This window comes from Tasmannia lanceolata, unplaced genomic scaffold (genome assembly GCF_043159265.1).
Source record: "Tasmannia lanceolata isolate RefF3 unplaced genomic scaffold, GAP_Taslan_0.1 ptg000006l, whole genome shotgun sequence".
Taxonomy (NCBI): Eukaryota; Viridiplantae; Streptophyta; class Magnoliopsida; order Canellales; family Winteraceae; genus Tasmannia; species Tasmannia lanceolata.
The window spans coordinates 20,968,619-20,991,883 of record NW_027518683.1 but is presented as its reverse complement, the minus strand read 5'-3'; the positions used below and the strand labels follow the sequence as shown (position 1 = coordinate 20,991,883).

The 23,265-nt window shown below is 44.0% G+C and overlaps 1 pseudogene; it reads right to left on the bottom strand.

Annotated features, from left to right (window-relative positions):
- Positions 1 to 8,362: 8,362 nt before the first annotated feature.
- On the bottom strand, positions 8,363 to 11,117 carry LOC143878483 (L-type lectin-domain containing receptor kinase IV.1 pseudogene; annotated as a pseudogene).
- Between the last annotated feature and the right edge of the window lie 12,148 nt (positions 11,118 to 23,265).

The window sequence follows — 23,265 nt, the reverse complement described above, 5'->3', positions numbered from 1 at the left end:
GTCCCTTAGACTAATGCAGGTTTTGCCTACATCCTAGTTTACTAGGCTTGTCCTAGGGAAAGATCGGGTGACTAGTGTAACTAGACCTATGGTACGGTTGCTATTCATAGCAAGCGTCCGTGATGAGGCTGGACTCCTAACTCTAGGACTCCCTAAAACCTAGGACACGGCACGACACCAGTGTTCCTAAATTGGGCTCTAATGGTTCTTAGATTGGAAACCATAATCCAATGGTTCCGAAAGACACAAGATAAATCGATTTAAGTTCTCGAGGTTAATGAGTTTCAGATTTCGAAGATTTTCAGTTTCTAGACATTTAAGGATTACCAATGGTTCTAGGGTTCACCAATTTCGGCCTTGAATGGCATCCAAAGGAGGGAATCGTGCGCTCTTTCCTTGTGCAATTTAATACTTAGGTTATAGCATCTTATTGCCTGGCAGAATCTCAGGATTTCCGTGGACACCAACCTCGGAGCCAACAACATGCTATAACTTAAATATTCAAATTGTCAAAGATCAAGTTGCAATTGGGATACGATTATGGATGCACGGGCCATTTTTCCAGGAAAATCTAAAGATCCTAAAATTTCTGTTTCAATGAATTAAGGAGTGAACATGTGACAGAATTTTAAAGTTCTTTAGGAATTTTTATATGATTTTCAATTAATTTCGAATTTTCCATGGATTTTATCAATTTTAAGCATATGAGCGGTTTTACAAGTGAAATTGTTGCAAATAAATTCGAAATGATTTGAAATTTCTACAGCAGCAAGATGAAAATGTATGTAGCTTACAGGATGAGTTTTGCATATTTTTACATTAAATTCACATTTAATCTTGATTAAACCATTAAATGTCCAGATTGCACAATTAACACATAAACTAGTAGAAATGTAACTCTAAATTCTATGAAATTTCTACAGAAATACTATATGAATCAAAATAGCATGCAGTGAGATTTTCATGAATTGTAGAAATTATTTACTACCAATTTCGGATTTTACAATTTCCAGACCAGATTATAAATTAACACTACATCCCATATTAAAACAGATCCAAATCACACGAAACTTTTACAGTAACAAGTAATATGGAAGATAAGACTACTGTAAAAATGTTATGAATTTTAATGATGATCTGATGTTAGTAACAATTCTCCTAAAATCTGATAAGTTTCAAAGAAAATATTAAATAATATACCAAATAAACTCCAAAAATATTTATAAATTCATGGTAAAATGAATAAGTAACATATTATTTTCCCACGAAATTTCATTAATTTTAGAATCTGTTTGGTATATAATTTAATTTTTCTTCTTCAAAAGATGTTTTTTGAAGAGTTTTCCATTTTTAAAACACAATTTGCGGAAAAAATCAGAAAAATTCGGAAAAATACAGAAATATTTTGAGAACAATGCACCTACCTGTGGTGAAGATCTCCGCCCAATCCAAAAAAATATAAAAAATCCTGCCGCCGCCGATCCGCTCCGCCGTCTTTCGCTTTCTCTGGAGTGTTTAGAGGGAGTGATTGAGGGAGTGAAGAGATAATGGAAGAAGAATATTAGGGAGAGGGATGGAAGAATATATTGAGGAAAGGGATTGGAGGGAGTGATTAGAAGAGATAATGGAAGAGAAAGAGATAATGGAAGATAAATTTCTTTCTTTTTTTCCTCCCTCTCTTATGGATGGGAAGGGAGATATATATAGGGAGAGAAAGAGAGAGAGAGATATGTTGGTGGAGAGCTCATCATGTTGTCCCTCTTAGTGGAGAATCCATCATTATTGCTCTTAGTGGAGGGCCCATCATGTTTCTTAGTGGAGAGTCCATCATTATTGCTCTTAGTGGAGGGCCCATCATGTTTCTTAGTGGAGAGTCCATCATTATTGCTCTTAGTGGAGGGCCCATCATGTTTCTTAGTGGAGAGTCCATCATTATTGCTCTTAGTGGAGGGCCCATCATGTTGTCTTAGTGGAGAGCTACCATCATTGCTCTTCATAAGAGGCCCCACAACGCGGGCCCCACAATGTGGGCCCTCGGTTGATTCGATTTTAAACAAATGTTCAATGCGGGCCCACCAAACGGGTACAAATTCTCCCTAGTTTAGATTTTTCTGAATAATCCTTCTCAACATTTAGCGGGAAAATACGAAACACGACGGAAACGACCAAAAATATTTAGAAATGTAACAAACGGATGCGGGAAAGAAAGACATTGGAAAACCGACGGAAAACAAACCCTAATTTCTTTATCGATTAAGGTAGAGCAAAATGGGGTGTCTACAGACGCGTCTCGCTACAGGACAAAATTCAGTTCATCTCAAGCCGAACTGGATATAGCACGAAGCGCTACAAGATAAAATTCAATTTCGTCTTTTAGCAGATCGCGCTATATTCAGTTCATCCCAGGCCGAATTGGATATGACGCGTCTCGCTACAGGACAAAATTCAGTTCATCTCAGGCCGAACTGGATATGACGCGTCTCGCTACAGGACAAAATTCAGTTCATCTCACGCCGAACTGGATATGACGCATCTCGCTACAGGACAAAATTCAGTTCATCTCAAGCCGAACTGGATATGACGCGTCTCGCTACAGGACAAAATTCAGTTCATCTCACGCCGAACTGGATATGACGTGTTTCGCTACAGGACAAAATTCAGTTCATCCCAGGCCGAACTGGATATGACGCGTCTCGCTACAGGACAAAATTCAGTTCATCCCAAGCCGAACTGGATATGACGCGTACCTCCAAATGACAACCGGACTGGATCTCCGGACTGGATCTCCGTACTCCGTACTGGATCTCCGAACTGGATCTCCATACTCCGAACTGGATATGACGTGTACCTCCAAATGACAGCCGGACTGGATCTCCGGACTGGATTTCCGCACTCCGGACTGGATATAACGCGTTTCTACAAAACGACAAAAACCAGTCCGGCGACGCGTACCTCCAAATGACAAACAGACTGGATCTCCGTACTCCGGACTGGATATAACGCGTTTCTACAAAACGACAAAAACCAGTCCGGCCCAAGCCGGACTGGATATGACGCGTTCGCTAAACGACAAAAGCCAGTCCGGCCTCGACCGGACTGACGAACTCCGGACTCATCTCCAGCCGGACTGGCTCAACTCCGGACTCATCTCCAGCCGGACTGGCTCAACTCCGGACTGACGAACTCCGAACTCATCTCCAGCCGGACTGGCTCAACTCCGGACTGGATTTCCGCACTCATCCCCAGCCGGACTGACGGACTCCGGACTGGACCTCCGGACTCATTTCCAGCCGGACTGGCTCAACTCCGGACTGGATTTCCGCACTCATCCCCAGCCGGACTGACGGACTCTGGACTCATTTCCAGCCGGACTGGCTCAACTCCGGACTGGATTTCCGCACTCATCCCCAGCCGGACTGACGGACTCCGGACTGGACCTCCGGACTCATTTCCAGCCGGACTGGCTCAACTCCGGACTGACGAACTCCGGACTCATCTCCAGCCGGACTGGCTCAACTCCGGACTGATGAACTCCGAACTCATCTCCAGCCGGACTGGCTCAACTCCGGACTGGATTTCCGCACTCATCCCCGCCGGACTGACGGACTCCGGACTGGCGAACTCCGAACTCCGGACTCACCTCCAGCCGGACTCCGGACTGGATTCCCGGACTCATTTCCAGCCGGACTCCGGACTGGATTTCCGGGCTCACCTCCAGCCGGACTCCGGACTGGATTTCCGGACTCATTGCTAGCCGGACTGGCTCAACTCCGGACTGGATTTCCGGACTCATCTCCAGCCGGACTCCAGACTGGATTTCCGGACTCATTTCCAGCCGGACTCCGGACTGGACCTTCCGACTAACCCCTTCGATTCACTTCCATACGGTGCCCGCCCGTCCAGATAATCCATCAATCACACTTTCCCAAGTCACTCAAGGACTTGGAAAACTGGGGGGCAACTGATGGGGTGTAAAAATTCCAGCCTCTCACAGGCCGCCACCTGTCCTGGAGTAGGTGAACTCCAGCCTCTCACAGGCCGCCACCTGTCCTGGAGTAGGTGAACTCCAGCCTCTCACAGGCCGCCACCTGTCCTAGAGTAGGTGAGCTCCAGCCTCTCACAGGCCGCCACCTGTCCTGGAGTAGGTGAACTCCAGCCTCTCACAGGCCGCCACCTGTCCTGGACACCTCACCAGGTTTTCCCCTATAAATAGGGGTTCAAAGCTCAAACCAACGGGTAATGCGAAAAACCCTCTCCACCCAAACTCTTAGACTAGCTCTGCACTCCTGCTCATACTGACTTGAGTGTCGAAGGCCCTGTCCGGAGTAAAACCCGGGTTGGTCTTCTGACCTCGCTTGCCTTGTGCAGGACTCAGCTCCCCTAGTCATCTAGCTCAGCTCTTACGTCACTGTCGTACCCGTTACCGATTTTCGGTCTAACACAATCTATAATTGCGAGCAAGTGAAAATCTGCCCAAGACAAACTAGAAGAACCACGAGCGAACCAACCACAAGTAGAAGTCAATATCAAGCATCCATGTAAGAATCCAAAGCCACTCTAGCAATCGATACACCCCACAAACAACCCACTCCTAGGATCTAAAACGCTAGGAAACCCTGTAAGATGGCCCCGATACCACTTGATGCAATATATTTTGCAGGGTTGATGCACAGAAGTGTAAAGTGCAGGGACTGTTCAAAATTATTAAAAGACACCCAGGCCAAGATTTAAGATCCATCCAGATTTTATCTCCCCGAGATGTCTCGAAATTAATGATCTGGATGATTCTGTTCTCTTTTTTCTAGATTCCCGAAAGGAGGAATTGGAAGCTGAACTAACGAATCTCGGCATCCACTCCTTTTTATTCGCTCCACTTCCGGAACAGGTACAAAAATGGGCATTTTTTCTACGTTGTTGACCTTAGTTACTGAGGGGTTTCGGGGAAGACCTATGTGAGGCACCTTTCGGGTGTGGGATGCTCGTTTAACCTCAGTATTCATCTCGTTCTTACATGGAGTCATATATGTGTGGATTACATATAGATTTGATATGGATCCATTTTTTATTCCTTTGATTCTTGCTCGAGCTGGATGATGAAAAATTTTCATCACCTGAATCGCCCCATCTATCCTCCTAAGGAGAAGTTTGGTTTCAAACTCCGGTTCGAACAGGAGGAATACACCATGCTAATGTGCCTTGGATGATCCAAATCTCCGGGTCAGGAGCTGATAAGCACGAACTATCCATGTGGCTGAGAGCCCTCACAGCCCACGACAACAACGCAATTATCAGGGGCACGCTCTACCACTGAGCTAATATAACCCTGCGGGCCTCCCACGGGGAGGGTCACTATGCCAAAAGTGAGAGAAAGCCCATCCCTCTCTTTCTTTTTTGCGCCCCATGTCGCCACACGGGAGGGAATGGGGGTGCAAAAAAGGGATCCTATCTACTTCTTCCGACCTAGGATAATAAGCTCATGAACTTGGTCCTACTTCACCGTCGAGAAAAGAAAGAAGATTTCCATCTCCAAGTTCCAAGCTTAGCCCTATTAGTTTAGAGTTTAGTAAGGGCGTAGCTCGCTTATTTTTGGGTGTGAAGCAGTGTCAAACCAAAATACCTAACAAGCATTAGCTCTCCCTGAAAAGGAGGTGATCATCCGGTTCCGCATAGACAAGTACCAAGAAAGGAAAAAGCGAACTATGTACCATTTCTTCTCGATACTGATTGAAACTGCGTTGCTGTGTCAGAGGAAGGATAGCTATACTGATTCGGTATACTCTAAATACGAAAATCCGATTGTTGTGAGTAACATATCAAAGCCACTTCTTCCTCTTGATCACTATCACTATTAGTATTAGTACTAGTATGAGTATTGATATTCTGATCGTTATCAGTATAAATTACCACACGTTTGGCTTTTCTTGAACAAATACCATTATCCTCCGTCGATTCTTTCATTTTCAGCCTCGTGTTCTTCCAAATCATCTGTCAATTTATATGACCATCTCATCAAGATCAAGTAAGATTTAAGATCCTCAAGATCAGGTCGGATTGAAGCTCTTTATGAAATGAAGAAGCCATGGAGTCATGTTATCAGGTTCATCAAAACGAGCCAAGCCTTTAAGACATCTCAGTGAAGACAGTTCAGTTAAGCTAACTAGGGCACCTTCGACCTTCGAAGAAGGTCTTGATTATTTCAAGTGGCTGAAAGTCAAGTCAGAGCAGAACCTCCAGGTGAGGCCCCTTCATACAAAATGTGAAGGATCATGGTCACTATTGTTTTCCTCATCGGTATATATGAGATTTCAAGTTTAAACTCCTCATCAAACAGTTCGAATAATGTCAACAGAGGCAGCACATTTAGTTTCTTATGGCAACAATGGAAATTATGATTTGTGACAGAGAATTCTGTCCATTTAAAGTGGGCCAAATTTGATCAAATAAAAAACAGAGAATGAATTCTTGTGAAAGAATTCTTGTGTAATAGGACTATGTCATAGAATCTGAATCTCTTAAAACAATCCAATGGCAATCACGAGGTTAGGGGATGCCTGCAATTCCATCTCAAAATAGGGAACTCTAACAAGTAGCTCTCTTTGTGGAATTGGTATTTTCAGCCCAAATTACATACGCCGAAGCTAATTAGACATATTCTCGTAGCCTTCAAGATGCAATTCAATTTCATATTCACTCTCATATTCAATTTCAGTTCAGCAATTCCGATTCAATTAAAGTATCACCAAGGCGGTAAGCTCAAGCAGCGTATAAACTGTGGTGGAGCTTTATCATATTTTAGCAGATCTATATAGAATGGTGTCTCGGATTGCAAATGGCAGCAATTTTGAGAGCAATTGAGAATTCCGAGTAACACTTCAGGTTCAAGGAATTTAGGCATGGAAATCACCAATGTTGTAATCTTGGACAAGACATGAAAGGCATGTATAGACATGCATTAGATCCATGGACTCTTAGGTCCTTAATGCTTTGAAATTGAGAGCAGAACAATCAGGTTGAAAATAGCTCAGTTAACGAGCTTCCACCATACAAGTTCAAATCCTTGCCAAGCAAGTTGTGACACTTGTGCTAATTCGTTGCCAAGTCAGAACACTTCAATTGATATTGGATATTAGCCAGCAAGGGTTATAAGGACTTAATAGAGGATAGGAGAACGGATTTTGATACAGAATGGTGGACGATGTGGAAGTTTCAAGGGTAGATTTGCACGACTGTCAACTATGCTTCTTTTTCTCTTATTCCAGCAATTTGCTCATGAATCAACAGCTCATACACACAATCCATCAGGTTAATACCCCGAGTCTTCCAGAGCTTTGCACCAATTGCAATTGCATTACGACAATGATTCAAAATCCGTGGCATGGAGACACCAAAGTTCAAATCCGATGGAATTCCTTGAGAATCAAGGAAGAAGATAATGAAAAGAGATGGAGATTGATCTTTCATGCTCTAGACACCTCCCTTCATTAGATGTATTTTGCTAAGGGGAAATATTTTCCCTCCACAATACCAAGCTCTAGATAGATATAGATCGAGATCTTGGAACCAAAATTTCAAATTACAAATGTAAGGTCTCTAATTACAAAATGGTGGGAAAGTAGTTATTTATAGCCAATGACATTGTAAAATGATATTAATAGGGGAATAATATCCCCCCCCCCCCCCCCCCCCCCTTCAATTCGTTAAGTTTTAAAGGCAAAGAATTACTTTAAAAGGAGTGAATTTATCCTCAAGCAGTGAACCATTCTCACAGTAACCGTTAAAGGGGGGGATTTTATCCGGAAAAAGAAGGGGGGGGGGGGGGGGGAGGGGAGATATCATTTCCCTATTAATATCCCTAGTTGAAGAAACATTACTATAATGCCACTAATACTGGTAAAATAACAAAAATTAGTGCAACTCGGGTCAGGTTCGGGTTCAGGTTGAGTTTTCCAACCCAAGTTGAGTTCAGGTCTGGTTCGGGTTGAGGGCTTGGGAAACCCGAGCCGCGTGAAACCCGATATTTTTTATTAACTTTTTTTTGTTGTAAGTTTAATAATTTGGGTTGGGTTGGGTCGGGGTCAGGATGGAAAAAAGAGTTCCTCGGATCGGGTTGAACCTCGTCAGCTTAGAAATCGGGTCGGTCGGGTCAGGTTGGGTAAATGGTTCATCGCGTCAGGTTCGGGTTGGCCTTAACCGACCCAACCTGACCTGAATTGCACCACTAACAAAAATGCAACTACTAAACCGCGATCTCGATTTAATCCTCGAGACAGAATGGTAGACGGGTATGAAAAATCCACGCACAAACAAGCAGAGAGAAACACAAACGCACAAATTTACACAAACCCATACACAACTTTGGAGTTTGAATTAAAAAGCTGCATCAGTTAGACAGTTACAAATTAATATATTGAACTCTAAAAGTGATTTGTATTGCTAAAACATCTATTTTGATCCATTTGCATTTCGTTTCTCCTTCCAACAAACCCATCAAGGACATTATTTCTACAACAAAATTGGGTTTTCCCTATTGACTTTAGTTACAGTGTTTCCTTCTTAGGGAAAAACAAATGTTCGTTTACAAGAGAGAAACAAACGCATTCACAATATTATATTTGCAGTTACACTGATTATGTAAGAGTTTGTATTGCACCTAGGGCAAATCTGATGCAGAGTCAGATAGGATAGCGACAACAGAAGCTCCGATGCAAAACAATGCAGGGTAGGCGTAGCTGAAGCTATGTATGTAGGGATGCGGAAGCAAAGGGGAAATTAGAAGGTAAAGGAAGGATAACTTACTAAAAGTGAAGGGAAAGGAATATGAAAAGTTGAAAGGATTGAAAATGGTAGTGAAATATCCAGCAAAGGGGAAACCGTCCGTAGGGGTCTGATCATGGATTTGAAATATCCAGCCTTCGAACAGCTTAGATGCACCTGCATCAGAATCAACGACCCCCATAGAGGATTGAATCCCCAATGGATGACGAGTATCCACCTGACCTGTCCGAAAAAGGATATGACATGGAGAAAGCATCCAAACCTTCATTGTGCCCCATTTCTAAAGGGCTTACTCTAAAACTATTTGAAGACAGATCAGGTAGAGGAGCATCCCCATCTAGAAACTGCATGACTTGCCTCATGCTTGGCCTAGTGCACGGCAAGGGATGCGAACAGAGCAATCCAAGCTTCAACACCAACTCCATTTCGTGCACTAGGTAATCAGTTCCCAGATTTGGGTCACTTGTCTCTAAAATTATGCCTCTCCTCCAACATTCTGACACCCAATCAACAAGAACCAGTTCTTCTGAAGACGCTCGTAGATTTATCGGCCTCCTTCCACAAGCAACCTCGAGTATGAAGGCCCCAAAGGAAAACACGTCGGTGCTTGTCGTTGCCTTGCCAGTTCTGCTCAACTCCGGTGCCATATAACCTATAGTTCCGACCATATGAGTGGTTTGAGGATCGGTTCCATGATCATATAATCTCGATAGACCAAAATCGCCTAATCTTCCATTGAATTCATGATCTAGTAAAACATTGCTCGCTTTGATGTCCCTGTGGATGACAGTCTGCTCCCATTCTTCATGCAAGTAATACAGCCCAGAAGCTACTCCCTTGATGATTCGAAATCTTTGATTCCATGTTAGAACTGAAATGGGCTGATCAAAGAGTAATTTGTCAAGACTTCCATTGGGCATGAAATCATAGACCAAGAGGAGCTCTCCTTTACGCCGCCAATATCCGAGTAGCTGTACTAAGTTCCGGTGCCGGAGCCTTCCAATGCTGATGATCTCTGCTAGAAACTCCCTCATCCCTTGCCTTGATTCATGAGAGACTCTCTTCACAGCAACTTCGACTTTGGAGGAAGGTAACACACCTTTGTACACCCTACCGAAACCTCCGATGCCCAGAAGCTCTTTGCCGCTAAAGCCCTTGGTTGCTCTGAATAGATCCTTGTATGAGAACCTTTGTGGCCCATATTCACGCTCCCAATCCTCGAGTAATTCTGCGAATTTGATCTTCCTTCTGACAATAAGTTGAATGCTGGTGAGGATCACTAACATGAAAACTGTTGTAATTGTGGGCAACCCAACTGTCAATACTTTCGATTTCTTTTTGGGACCTCTCCGAGGAAGCTTAGGAAGACGTGATAGATCGAGTTCTTGAGCTTTTCCATTCATCTGAAAGCTCCATCCCAAAACATAGTGAGAAGTTAGAACCGATCCTGTCGATGAAGAAAACCCCACATACATATCTTCTAACACGACAGATGAAAGATAAGAAACCTTCGAAGACAAGAGAGGGCGATTAGGTTTAGGTTTCTTGACTGGAGATATTGTTACATCAAGTTTCTTATCTGTATCATTGTACTCTACCCAAACCTGCATTGGTTCTCCACTTATAAGGCTCAAGTTCTTGATCCCGCCATTTTCATTACTGTAATAAGCTGCAGGGGCCGAGTTAGTAGAATTTAAGCTGTTGATATCGATTCCTACGTGGTTATCATTGATATCTCCAAATTCGGTGCTCTGGATGGTATCCAGCTCAACAGCAAGAACATGATTAGAAGAATTTCCATTGTTGCTCGAATTGAAGAGACCCAGATATTGGCTAGGTAGAGCCCCAGGGAGATCTCTCGAGGGGGCGATGACAAAGGCAATACCATGGCCGCTTAAATCAGGATAGGGGGCGAAAATTGCAAAGACAAATGTAGTAGAAAATGAGTAAACAGTACCATTGGTAGCATCCTTAAATTGGAAGGGCATGGAGTGGAAGGCATGACCCTTGATTTGCTTTGTGTTGTTGGTTAGCTGTAAGAGACCGTTGGGTGTAATTCCTGCGATGCCGTCGAAGCTCAGATTGGCACTGAGGAATCCATTGTAGGTGAAGCCATCAATGTTAGAAGCTGTAATTTTGATGAGGAGAAGCACAAGAAATATCTTAGTAAACATTGATGAAATCTTGCTAGAGATTCAAAATGTCTTTGAAAGAGCTTTCCCATGTATAGCATAAAAACTCAATATGAGAATTATAGGAGAAGAGGAAAGTGTATATCCCAGGCATTAGGAGTAAATGCTATTTACTCGTGGAGTCAATGCTATTCATCCCTTGGCTTTACACTTTCTTTAACTGGTTGCAAAAAACTGTTAGAACTCACAAATAGCTCTCACAAGCCAATCAGAATAGTGAATTTTAAATTTCGTCTGAAATTTAGAAACTTCCGCTGAAATATTAAAGAAGAAAAAAAATCCTTACGCCACTTGGGTTGCAAAAAAATCCAAGGCAACTTTGAGTCGTCAGAAAAAAAGAAGAAGCATTTTTATGTTCCTCTGAAAAAACAAAGAAGTCCCTTTTGTAATTGGTATGTTCCTCTGAAAAAACAAAAAAGTCCCTCTTGTAATTGGTGCTCCCAAGTCCCAACCATCATATTTTGATAATGGCACTAATCACCATGTTTACATTTTCAATGTAAATTTATTGTAGATTTACATTTTCAATGCCCCAATAATATATTGTTTAAAACAAATTGAAAGATAATCGGTAAGGGATATCCGCCCACAACATAATCAGACTACGGGACATCTCCCCACCCCACATTCCCCAAGGGCATGCTTGGAAACCATGAAAAAATCATGGAATATTTGTTTACCAAAGGTGGGAAGAGCAGAGATGGAGATTTGTGAGTAAAAAACAAAGAAAAGAAAAGGTGAGGAGAGAAGAATGTGATGGGTTTTGTAAACAAAGAAAATAATTTCATGTGTTAAGATAGGATTTTTGTTTTCCATGTTTTCCAACTCCTTCCTATGCTCTCCTCACTCATCAACTCCCCTCAAATCTCACTCTCTCTTAGCTTTCCACGGAATTTTTTTTCATGGTTGCCAAACATGCTCCCAATCTCATCGTTTTAAATTTTTCTTAATTAATTATCAAAAGTTATTACAATAATAGAAAACTCTCAAAAGCTAATGGAAAAGTCATAAATAAATATTGGACTGCCATTATCCAAACACGAGCGTGGAAGATTTGATTTTTCCCCGGCGGTTGTATGATTCAATAGAAGTTGATAGCCAAACAAATAGTTAGGATGCCGGGAATGGACGGGAAAGGGATTGGAATGACGTGGCGGGGCGGGGGGTGGCGTGGGGGGCAAAAAGGAAAGAGAAAGAATGAATTTATTTTCATGGACTTTTCAATTCCTTTGATTGTTTGGTTTTTGTAACACCGGGCCCCACCTTGGGTCGGTGATACAGGTGCATCTCAACCAATCGACGGTTGGATGTTTCACAAGAGTAATCGGATTGATTGGAAAGCTACAGATTGCTGATCGGACCGCTTTGGACCCTCGGGTCCATGCTCAGACGATCCAGGTCGAAAATCGGGCCAAAGAATATAGCCGAAGATCCTATCTTCAGACGAACCATTCAATGGCTATAAGGAGATTCAAGCATGTTCAAGATCGACGGCCCAATTCAATTCCATCGAAATTTTGATCAACGAGTTTCATAGAAATAATTTCTAAAACTAAGGTTTATAGTTAGTAATTTTATATTTTCTGGTAGTTTGATTTAAGAATTTCATAAATTAGCCTTCCTATATTAGTTATTTCCCTAAGTTAGGAGTTCCATATTAGCAACTACATATTTAGGTTTTTTGTTTCAAATGCAACCATCTTTATTATCAGTTAGAATTAAATTGTTGCTAATTAGCTGCCTAGAAAGAAGCTGCTGAGATTATCCACATAACATTCTCTTGTAAGCGCCTTTTAGAAAGCATCGGAGTGGAGTGGCGGCTCAATTTCCGTACTGGCAACCTCCAAATCTTGGATGTGGCATTTGAATTCTAATAGTTACAAATGTTGCTACTCTGCTTCTTTTATAAACAAAGACCAAGTGGAAGAGGAATCTCACTGAATTTGACGTGTAGAGGTGTTTCTTTTTTTTTTGAAAAGGGCAGCAGAATATATATATATATATATATATATATATATATATATATATATATGAGGAAAGTGTTTCTACTCGGTCCCCTAGATAAGCTTATCTACTCCTCCCTTTAAAAAAATACAGTGGGCCCACGCTGTTTGGATGATCCAAAGCATTCATTTGATAGGTCTTAACATAGATAGGGTGTGCCCAAAAAATCAGCACCAAAGGGTCATCCTAGCCCTTCGTTTTGTAGTGCCTTGTGGTGCCCAGAATGGACACATATAAACGTCCACGTTTATATGCGTCCATTTTGGACACGGTGTGCCCAACAAAACAAAGGGCTAGGATGACCCTTTGGTGCTGATTTTTTGGGCACACCCTATCTATGTTAAGACCTATCAAATGAATGCTTTGGATCATCCAAACAGCGTAGGCCCACTGTATTTTTTTAAAGGGAGGAGTAGATAAGCTTATCTAGGGGACCGAGTAGAAACACTTTCCTCATATATATATAAACAGAACCGAGATGGTCCTGAAGGAACAAAGATAATACAAAGATAGCATTACAATAAATCAAGGAGGGAGATAATCAAAACACTCGAACGCGGACCTAGAGACTCCTTTCTTGGCAAGGGAGTCTGCTTCAGCATTGGCTGATCTCCTAACATGGCCAAACGCGATGGATGAGCCCTTAGAGCAATCCTCTATTTCCTCTAAGAAAGGCAAAAATCTCCAGGGGGGAATAGCGACGCCCGAAAGCCAACGAATAACATTTAAGGAATCCCCTTCGACTATAATTTTGGCGAACGCCAGGCGAGGCATCGAACGAATCCCGCTATGAACGGCTCTAACCTCTGCTTCATTCGAGTCTGCCAATCCAATAGGCCCCGAAAAGGCCCAAAGGACTTCCCCCTTGTTATTTCTACATAACCCCCTATTCCTGCCGCTCCTGGATTGCCTATAGACGATCCATCAAAGTTAAGCTTTAGGGACCCCGTAGGAGGAGGAATCCAGGACGGAAGGATTTTCACTTTGGTAGCCTTTTCCATGCATATGATTGGCCATCCTTCCCAGAGGTCGAAAGCTGAAACAAAACGAAACAGAGGAAGGCTTCGGGCCCAGGATATAACCGTAGCTATCAACTGAACAAAGATCCAATAGGGAGATCTAGCCTTCCCTTCGAAGATACGCGCATTCCTCTCTTTCCACAAGAACCACCACGAGGCCAGGAGACACATCTTCCAAAGAATCCTACCTTTCTTTTTCCAGGGATTCCATTCCCAACTCTGAATGAATTCAGCCATAGAGTTGGAGGGGACCCAGCTGATTCCAAAACGAGAAAATATGAGACCCCAAATATTTCTAGCAACCTTACAGTGGATGAAAAGGTGGTCAATGGATTCGCCAGCGGATAAACATAGAGGGCAGTGGTCTACTAGCCACATTCCTATCTTCCTCAACAAATCCATAGCTTGAATGCGACCCCAGCATACAGACCACCCAAAGAAGGCAACTCTCGGAGGGCAAGATAGCCTCCAAACTGAGGAGGATACATGCTCCGCTAAAGATGGGATCAGATGATGATAAAAAGATTTGACTGAAAATATCCCCGAAGGATTCCAAATCCAAATCCGACGATCAGCGCCCGAAGACTTGATGAAGCAAGAATCCAATAAGGATAGGAGGTCGCGGTAAGAGCTTAACTCTCTAACGAAGAAGTCTCTTCGAAACTTAGGATACCAAACCACTTTCCCTTGCTCCCTAGCAAAACATTCTGATACCCAGGTCTCTTTCTGAGATGAAACAATGAATAAGTCAGGAAACATCACCTCAAGGGGTTCAGCCGAACACCAAGGATCCTGCCAGAACTCCTCGGTCCTAATCGACGATCTAGACCCTGAACTACTAGAAGACGATTCCCCCGAACCGGACTCAGAACTAGAGCTACTAGACATGAAAGCAAAAAAAGAAACGAATGAGACGCGCTCAAGAAAAATTACCGGATTGCACTGAAAGCTCCCGAATCCAACGCCGTTCACAACCGCAAAACTACACGAGCCGAACTGGCCTTCGCCGAACTGGCAGAGAGAAGAAGAGGAGGAGAAGGAGAAGTAAAATGTGAAAAATGAGAAGGTAAAAACCCCCTCTTTATAGATTTTTCTGAGGCGATTTTTCGAGGACACCGAGTGGTGCCACGTGTCTTTTAGTAATGGCGAGCACAAACTTCGAGGCAAGGGCGTAAGGGAAATACGCGCGTACCTCTAAAAGACCAAGGACATTCATCCAAGTGCTCGTATGGAGGAAAAATCAGTCCGGCCCAAGCTAAACGACAAAAAGCAGTCTGGCCCAAGCCGGACTGGATATGACGCGTCTCGCTAAACGACAAAAAGCAGTCCGGCCCAAGCCGGACTGGATATGACGCGTCTCGCTAAACGACAAAAAGCAGTCCGGCCCAAGCCGGATTGGATATGACGCGTCTCGCTAAACGACAAAAAGCAGTCCGGCCTAGATATGACGCGTCTCGCTAAATGACAAAAAGCAGTCCAGCCCAAGCCGGACTAGATATGACGCGTCTCGCAAAACGACAAAAAAAAACAGTCCGGCCCAAGCCGGACTAGGAAAATCCGGCCTGATAACTTCCGGACTGCTTCAAATTCCGGACTGCGCTAATTTCCAGACTGCCCCAAGTTTCCGGACTGCTTCAAATTCTGGACTGCTCCAATTTCCGGACTGCTTCAAATTCCGGACTGCTCCAATTTCCGAACTGCTTCAAATTCCGGACTGCTCCAATTTCCGGACTGCCCCAAGTTTTCGGACTGCTTCAAATTCCGGACTACTCCAATTTCCGAACTGCCCCAAGTTTCCGGACTGCTCCAATTTCCGGACTGCCCCAAGTTTCCGGACTGCTTCAAATTCCAGACTGCTCCAATTTTCGGACTGCCCCAAGTTTCCGGACTGCTTCAAATTCCAGACTGCTCCAAATTTCCGGACTGCTCCAATTTCCGGACTGTCCCAAATTTCCGGACTGCTCCAAATCCCGGACCGCCTCACAGGCCGGGCCTCGACCATCACCAATCAGAGATGTACTCAACCACGTTTCCCCAAGTCACGAAAATAACTTGGAGAACTAGGGGGCAACTGATGTAGTGTAAAAACAGCAGCCTATTAGCTGCCGACACGTGTCTTCAGGGGGGCCCACCGCAAACCCCGCGTCAGCAGGGGTAGTTTGGTAATTACCACAGAGTAGGTGAACTCGGGCCTATAGCTGGTCGACACCTGTCTTGGAGCGTTAACTCCCCAACTACCCCAATTTTCCTCTATAAAAGGGCCTCCAAAGCCCATAACTCAGGGTATTGAATTCTCACCCACCACTCTTAAAACTCCCTCTTCACTCCGGCTCATACTGACTTGAGTGTCGAAGGGCCTGTCCGGAGTATACTCCGGGTCGGTCATTCTGACCTCGTTTGCTTCTTTGCAGAACACATTTCATCCAGACTCGATTTCCTTCTCTTCAGCTCCTCGGGCCCTCCAGCTCGGCTCTTACGTCACTGTCATATCTGTTAACCGATTTCAGGCCTAACAAAAAGGGCCTCCAAAGCCCATAACTCAGGAACACATTTCATCCGGACTCGATTTCCTTCTCTTCAGCTCCTCGGGCCCTCCAGCTCGGCTCTTACGTCACTGTCATATCTGTTAACCGATTTCGGGCCTAACAGGTAGGAAGAAGGAATGTGCTTCATTAATGGAGGAATCACTGATGAAGAATGGACCCGACAGCCCACTGCCGGAAAAGGATCCGTTGTGTAAACAGACCGAATGCCCATCCCCGGCACCTGATCCATCAACGGCGAAGGCTCCGGTGATTAATATAGGCGCTTGCTCACTGCCTGGGGATCTGTTGTGTAAATGGAACGATTGTCGGTCGCCGACATTAGAGCCATTATCGGCAAAAGATCCGGTGGTTAACCAACTCGACTATCCCAGCCGGTTTTAAATCAAGCTGAAGGTTGCGAGGGAGCTGAAACGGCTGCCGTGAACCTGGGGTTGTTACTCCATTGTATGGCGGCCAAATTGGTTACAAATGAAGCAGATTTTCTGGAATACTAGGAGGCTAAATTCAGATAGGAAGAAGATGGCGGTGAAGGATTTGTGCCTAGTAAGACAGCCGGATATTCTTTCAATCATCGAAACCAAAATGATGGGGATCACTGACAGAATTATCGATAGTGTTTGGGGAAGGAACAACAGAGGGTGGATCGCAAAGAATGCAACGGGGTCTGCTGGGGGGTATTAGTCATATGGAAAGACAATCTATTCGAATTGAAGGACATTCCAGTTCAAGATCACTTGGTATCGATATGGTTTAGAAGCCGGGGATCCAACCTTCAATGGGTGCTCACTACTGTGTATGGGCCGGCAAAAGCGCGTGAAAGGAGAGGTCTTTGGCCTGAACTAATGAGGATCAGAGACTTATGGGAGGGACCTTGGATTCTAGGGGGGACTTCAACACCATTCGATTTCCGCAGGAGAAAAACTGTGGAAGTAGAATCACGACAAGCATCAGGAATTTATCGAATTTCATTCTTGATTCTGAATTGGTGGACCTTCCCCTAGAAGGAGCGAGCTATACATGGTCGAATAATCAAGAAAGGTTGGTGATGAGCTGTCTGGATCGGGTTTTAATATCAAAGGAGTGGGATGAAAGGTACCCGTCTATGTTTCAGCGTGCATTACCGAAACCATATCGGATCACAATCCGATCCTGTTCCAGCTTTGCGAAGCATCCACAAGACCAAGACCGTTCAAATTCGATATGGGGTCATGTGATTCTCCGGGATTCTGTAAAAAAAGTTGAAGAATTGGGGGGGGGGGGGGGGGGGGTTTGCATTTTCACGGATGGAAGGGATATACCCTATGTCGAAAACTCAAGGCGTTGAAAACAAAGATAAAGGAATGGGCAAAATCTGAGGCTATTGCAAGGGATCTCAGAAAAGGGGAAATTCTAATGGGGCTTACTGATCTGGAAAAGAGGGAGGAAGTGGGAGGACTGATGGAAGTGGATCTACAAAGTAGGGCGCAGATGAAATTAGAGTATGAGGAAATAAGACGTCGGGAAGAGATCAGCTGGAGGTAGAAATCTCGAGCCATCTGGCTCAAGGAAGGCGATAACAACACCAAATTCTTTCACAAGATGGCTAGTGCGCGGCATCGGAACAATGCCATAAATTGTTTACTTGTAAACGATGTAATGATGGAGGAACCTGGGGAAATTCGAAAGGTAATTGTTGATTTCTACCAAAAGTTATACACATGCAAGGAAAACTGGAGGCCCAAATTTGAAGGTCTTAGTTTCAGACGGATTTCGCAGCAAAAACCTGAGTGGCTTGAGGAGTTTCTCAATGGAGGAAATCGAAGCCGTGGTAAATTCGATGCAGAAAGACAAAGCTCCAGGCCCGGAAGGATTCCCAATAGCTTTCTACCAGAGATATAGGGAAATGATCAAAATGGAGGTATTTGATTTCATGAATGAATTTCACGAAAGAGGGGTGATTAAAAAGGAGGCTAATACAACATTTATTACTTTTGATTCCAAAGAAGGAAGGGGCGGTGAAGCTAAAAGATTACAAACCGATCAGCTTGGTTCATAGCATGTATAAGATTCTAGCTAAAGTCCTTGCTCGTCGTATAAGTGAGGTTATGGGGGAGATTATCTCAAAATACCAAGGGGCTTTCGTAAAGAATCGCCAAATTCTCGATGGGATTTTGATTGCAAATGAAATTCCGGACACAATGAAAAGAGAAGATGGTCAAGGACTTCTAGTCAAACTGGACCTCGAGAAAGCATATGACCATGTCGAATGGGGGTTATTAGATTACATAATGAATCGAATGGGATTCGGTACCGAGTGGCGCGGCTGGATAATGGGATGTCTATCCTCTCCATCTTTCTCGGTGCTTATCAATGGGTCACCGAATCATTTCTTCCAAAGTTCTCGTGGGATACGTCAAGGTGATTCGTTATCACCGTATCTATTCATTATGATGGCTGAAATTCTCAATGCGCTCATAGTGAAGGCTGAACGGTGTGATTATATTAAGGCCTCAAACCTTGCCGCAATTCCCCTATTGTATCCCACCTCCAATTCGCGGATGACACAATCCTATTCCTCGAAGAAGGTACGAATCAGATTCTGTACATGAAGCGGCTATTTCGGTGGTTTCAGATTTTTTCGGGACTCAAAATTAATTTTCCCAAGAGTGTGGTGGCGGGAATAAATCTAACACCACAAATTATTGATGGGATGGCAAGAGGACTGGGCTGCCAAGAAGTCTCTTTTCCGCTGTCATATCTGGGATTACCTCTCGGCTTTGGTATTCCTAGGGATGCTCCCTGGGATCCGGTATTGGAGCGCATTGAGAGAAAACTCGCTACTTGAAATAAGAGATATTTGTATTTTGGGGGGCGGATTACGTTGATTAAAGCGGCTTTGTCCAATATGCCGGTCTACTTCATGTCTTTGTATAAAGTCACGCCAAGAATTGAAAAAAGAATCGAGAAACTTTAGAGGATTTCCTATGGGAAGGCATGGAAAGGGCTAAGCGAAGCAAACATTTGTTGAATTCGCGTAAGGTGGTGAAATCAAAATCGAATGGGGGAATCAGAATCGGAAGGATGAGAATTAGAAATAAGTCACTGCTTGGAAAATGGCTAGAGATTCGGAATGGAGAAAGGGGCTCTTTGGCAGTCTATTGTAGCTGAAAAATATGGTGCTGGCTGGGGGGATTAGATATGTAATGGTGCGGGCAGAAGAGCTTCCGCTGTATGGAAATCTGTCAATTCAGCTCGGGAGGAATTTTACCCCAACATTAGATTTCGGGTTGGCAAGGGGGAAGGGGTTAGATTCTGGGAAGACCTGTGGTTGGAGGATGGCGTGCTATCTTCTAAATTCCCTGACTTGTATCGGCTAGCGGCGGATCCACAGGCACGTATCTGCGATTATCTAATTCGGGGTGAGGGGCTTGATCAAAATTTTTGGGACATAAAATTAAGGCGAAATCTAAAGGATGGGTAGAACATTTCACAGATCTATTACAGCTCTTAGCACCCCACTACTCGTCAAGAAATGTGGAGGATTGGTCGGTGGATATGGACCCCAGATCCAGAGGGCAGGTTTTCTACTAAATCGTTCTTCCGGAAAATGACTGAAGAGGACGGCAGGCAATCAAAACACGCATCGGTGTGGCGTCTGGCAATTCCGCCCCGGAGGCCTTCATTTGGACGGTGTCTAATCAGTGCATAAACACGTGTGATCGGCTAAAGAGTTGCAAGTCGGTGTGTACTGTGTTGCAAGGCCGAAGAGTCGATTGACCACGTGTTGCTTCATTGCCCGTTCTCTTCATTGATTTGGATGGATATTATCCAATTTTTCGGCATGCAGTGGGTTTTCCAGAAAAGAATATCAACTGTCATTACTGAATGGTGCGGCGCATTCATCGGCAAGTTGAGGGAATCAATGTGGAGATCCATACTGTTTGCAATCACATGGTATTTATGGCGAGAAAGGAACGACCGTATATTCAATAACACTTCAAGGGCCCACCATCTCATTAGCCTCGACATCGAACTTGCTATTATTGAGTGGGAACGGGCAAAAGGAGGATGCCCCTACTCGGTGAGTGAAATATTGCGACACTGGAAATTGGTCATTGGTGAGAAGAAAAGGCGAAGGCCGACAAATTCCCCGAATTGGTCGCCACCTCCGGAAGGATGGTTAAAGCTTAATTTTGATGGGAGTTCAATTAGAAATCCGGGTCCAGCCGGTTTCGGGGGAGTGCTCCGCGACCACAATGGGAATTGTATTCTATCTTATTCGAGCCCCGCAGGCATTTGTGATGCAAACGAAGCGGAGGTCATGGCCCTGCTATTTGGGCTTCGATGGTTCATGGTTAATAACCTCGGACCCTTGATAGTCGAGGGAGATCCGTCTAACACCATCTCTTGGGCAAGCAGTAGAAGCAGCGGCCCTTGGCGTCTGGCACCGAAGATTGATGAGATCAGGGATCTTGTCGGATATATACGCCCAATACTTGCGCATATGTGGAGATCGGCAAATTCTATTGCTGATAAGTTAGCGAAGGAGGGAGTGGACAGGGCTAATACCTTGTTTGTCTTCACGCCAACTTAACAGCTTTGCATGATTGTATTTTCTCCTTGTCTATGGTGGGCGTGGATTATGTAAACTTTGGACCCATACCAGGGGACATCTTGTCCCTATTTGTATGGAACCACTTTATGAAATAAAGTTTTGTTACCTTTTCAAAAAAAAAAAAAAACAACAAAATCACAAAAGACATGACAAATAACCAGACTGACTAGTATACCCTACTAATGCAAGTGAACAAATAACAAAAATGACCCTACAGTAATGGATCAATGTAGGACGCCAATGGAATAAGGGATGCACCTACATCACTTCCCCGGCACGTGCTGACTCGACGAAAGACATCATTTTGGGGGTAAAACCGATCATCCATAGAAAGCCGACGCATGGCAGAGAGTGCACCCGGCCAGGAGGGGCCCTCAAAGTTGAGGGTAAAGAGCACCACCTCATGAAAGCTCCGCTACTACCTTGACCGAGAGAAGAGCCCTTGATTGATTGATGCTCAACAGCCTGTTGCGACTCTCAAGCAGGCAAGAGCACTCAAAAGCCGCACGGCACCACAGAGCCTGTTGATCGACAGATTCACCGCTGCCGAGGATTGTATGACATCCCTCCAATTGCCGACCAATTCCACCAGATCCTTGCAAGGCCCTACCATTTTCAAAGTCCCATCCTTGTCAGAGATCGTACACGGTCCCATCATTGCCAGTTCCTTATTATAAATGATAGCTTCTAACCAGTCATTATGAGGGACAGATTCTGTCATGATACATCACATGTACCTAATCCCCCCCCCCCCCCCCCCCCCAACATGACACCAATCACCCAGCATTTTGTCACCTTCATATTGCACCCACCAGACATGAAACCTTCGCCTATAAAAGGGAACCCACCCCTCCATATCAAAAGGTCAAATGTTGACTGCTTCAATCCAGGTAATGATAATCCACCGCCACACCATCCAGGTACGAGCATCTTAGTCGGGCTACCAAGCAACATTCACACTCCTCACCTTGCCATTCACCACCATCTTTGTGTTCAACTCTCACTACGTTGACTCCGTCTGACTTGAATGTTGAATGGTACCCCTGGAGTTCCCACTCCGGATGTCTCTAACCTTTTGTCTGTGAGGGTAGGCCGTAGAATGAGATCACCACTATTCTACTAAAGTGATGACGTCGAAATATGGTCCCTTGCTCCAAGGGCTGGTAGAGGTTTGGCTCCAAGAGAGCATTAGGGGTCTCAGAGGTTTGGCTCCGGGAAGCCACTCCGACGCTCAAGTCAGAAATCGATGTCACAAACAGAAATAATAACTGAGAGGGAGCATATCTCCTGGGCTTAAGTTCAAGGTGAAGTAATGGCTAGAAAAGATTAGATTCTGATAATTTTGAGCATGGGGACTTATATAGAGAGGGAGCTTCTACACTGTAGCTTAGTGTGATCGCCACGCAGCATAGTTTCATCGGGGAAGAGGTGATGATGGCGTTGCGCCATATTGGAAAGTCCCTTTTAACACTCCTTGACAGTATATTAGAAGAGCGGCAGATAGGGATATGGGTCAAAGGGTGTGCTACTGGCACGTTGTGATAGGGTGCTGGAGGAATTCTCAGTTTAATCCTCAACACGAAGCTAGGCAAAAGGTGGGACCTCTCATGCGTTAGTGCCATTATCAAAATAGGTAAATGATTTATGGGCTCCAATGTTTTGATAAACATGCGCTCCAATTTTTTTCGTGTAGTATTGAAAGGGCTGTCAGAGGAATATTACTGTTTTCAAAAAGCTCCTAAAGCCCTTTAAATACTACACGACAAACATGTGGAGTGCATGTTTATCAAAACATTGGAGCGCTGAAATCATTTCTCTATCAAAATATTGTGATTAGAAGAACTAGTCACAATCATGGTTTTAAATTTTGGCCGAAATCTGAAATTTTGGATTTTGGTCGGGACAGAAACTGAAATTTGCCAAAATTTGGAATTTTGCAAAATACCAAATTTGGTACTGAAATTTCGGAATTTCAGTAATTTCAGTCTGACATTTCAATTTAATGTAATTTAAAAAAAAAACTGTTACAAAATTTCGGCCGAAATTTTAGAATTTCAGTCCAAAATTGCGAAATTAATTAAATAATATTTTATAAGAGAAAACGGTTCCTACACATATGTGTAGAGAGTTCTCTA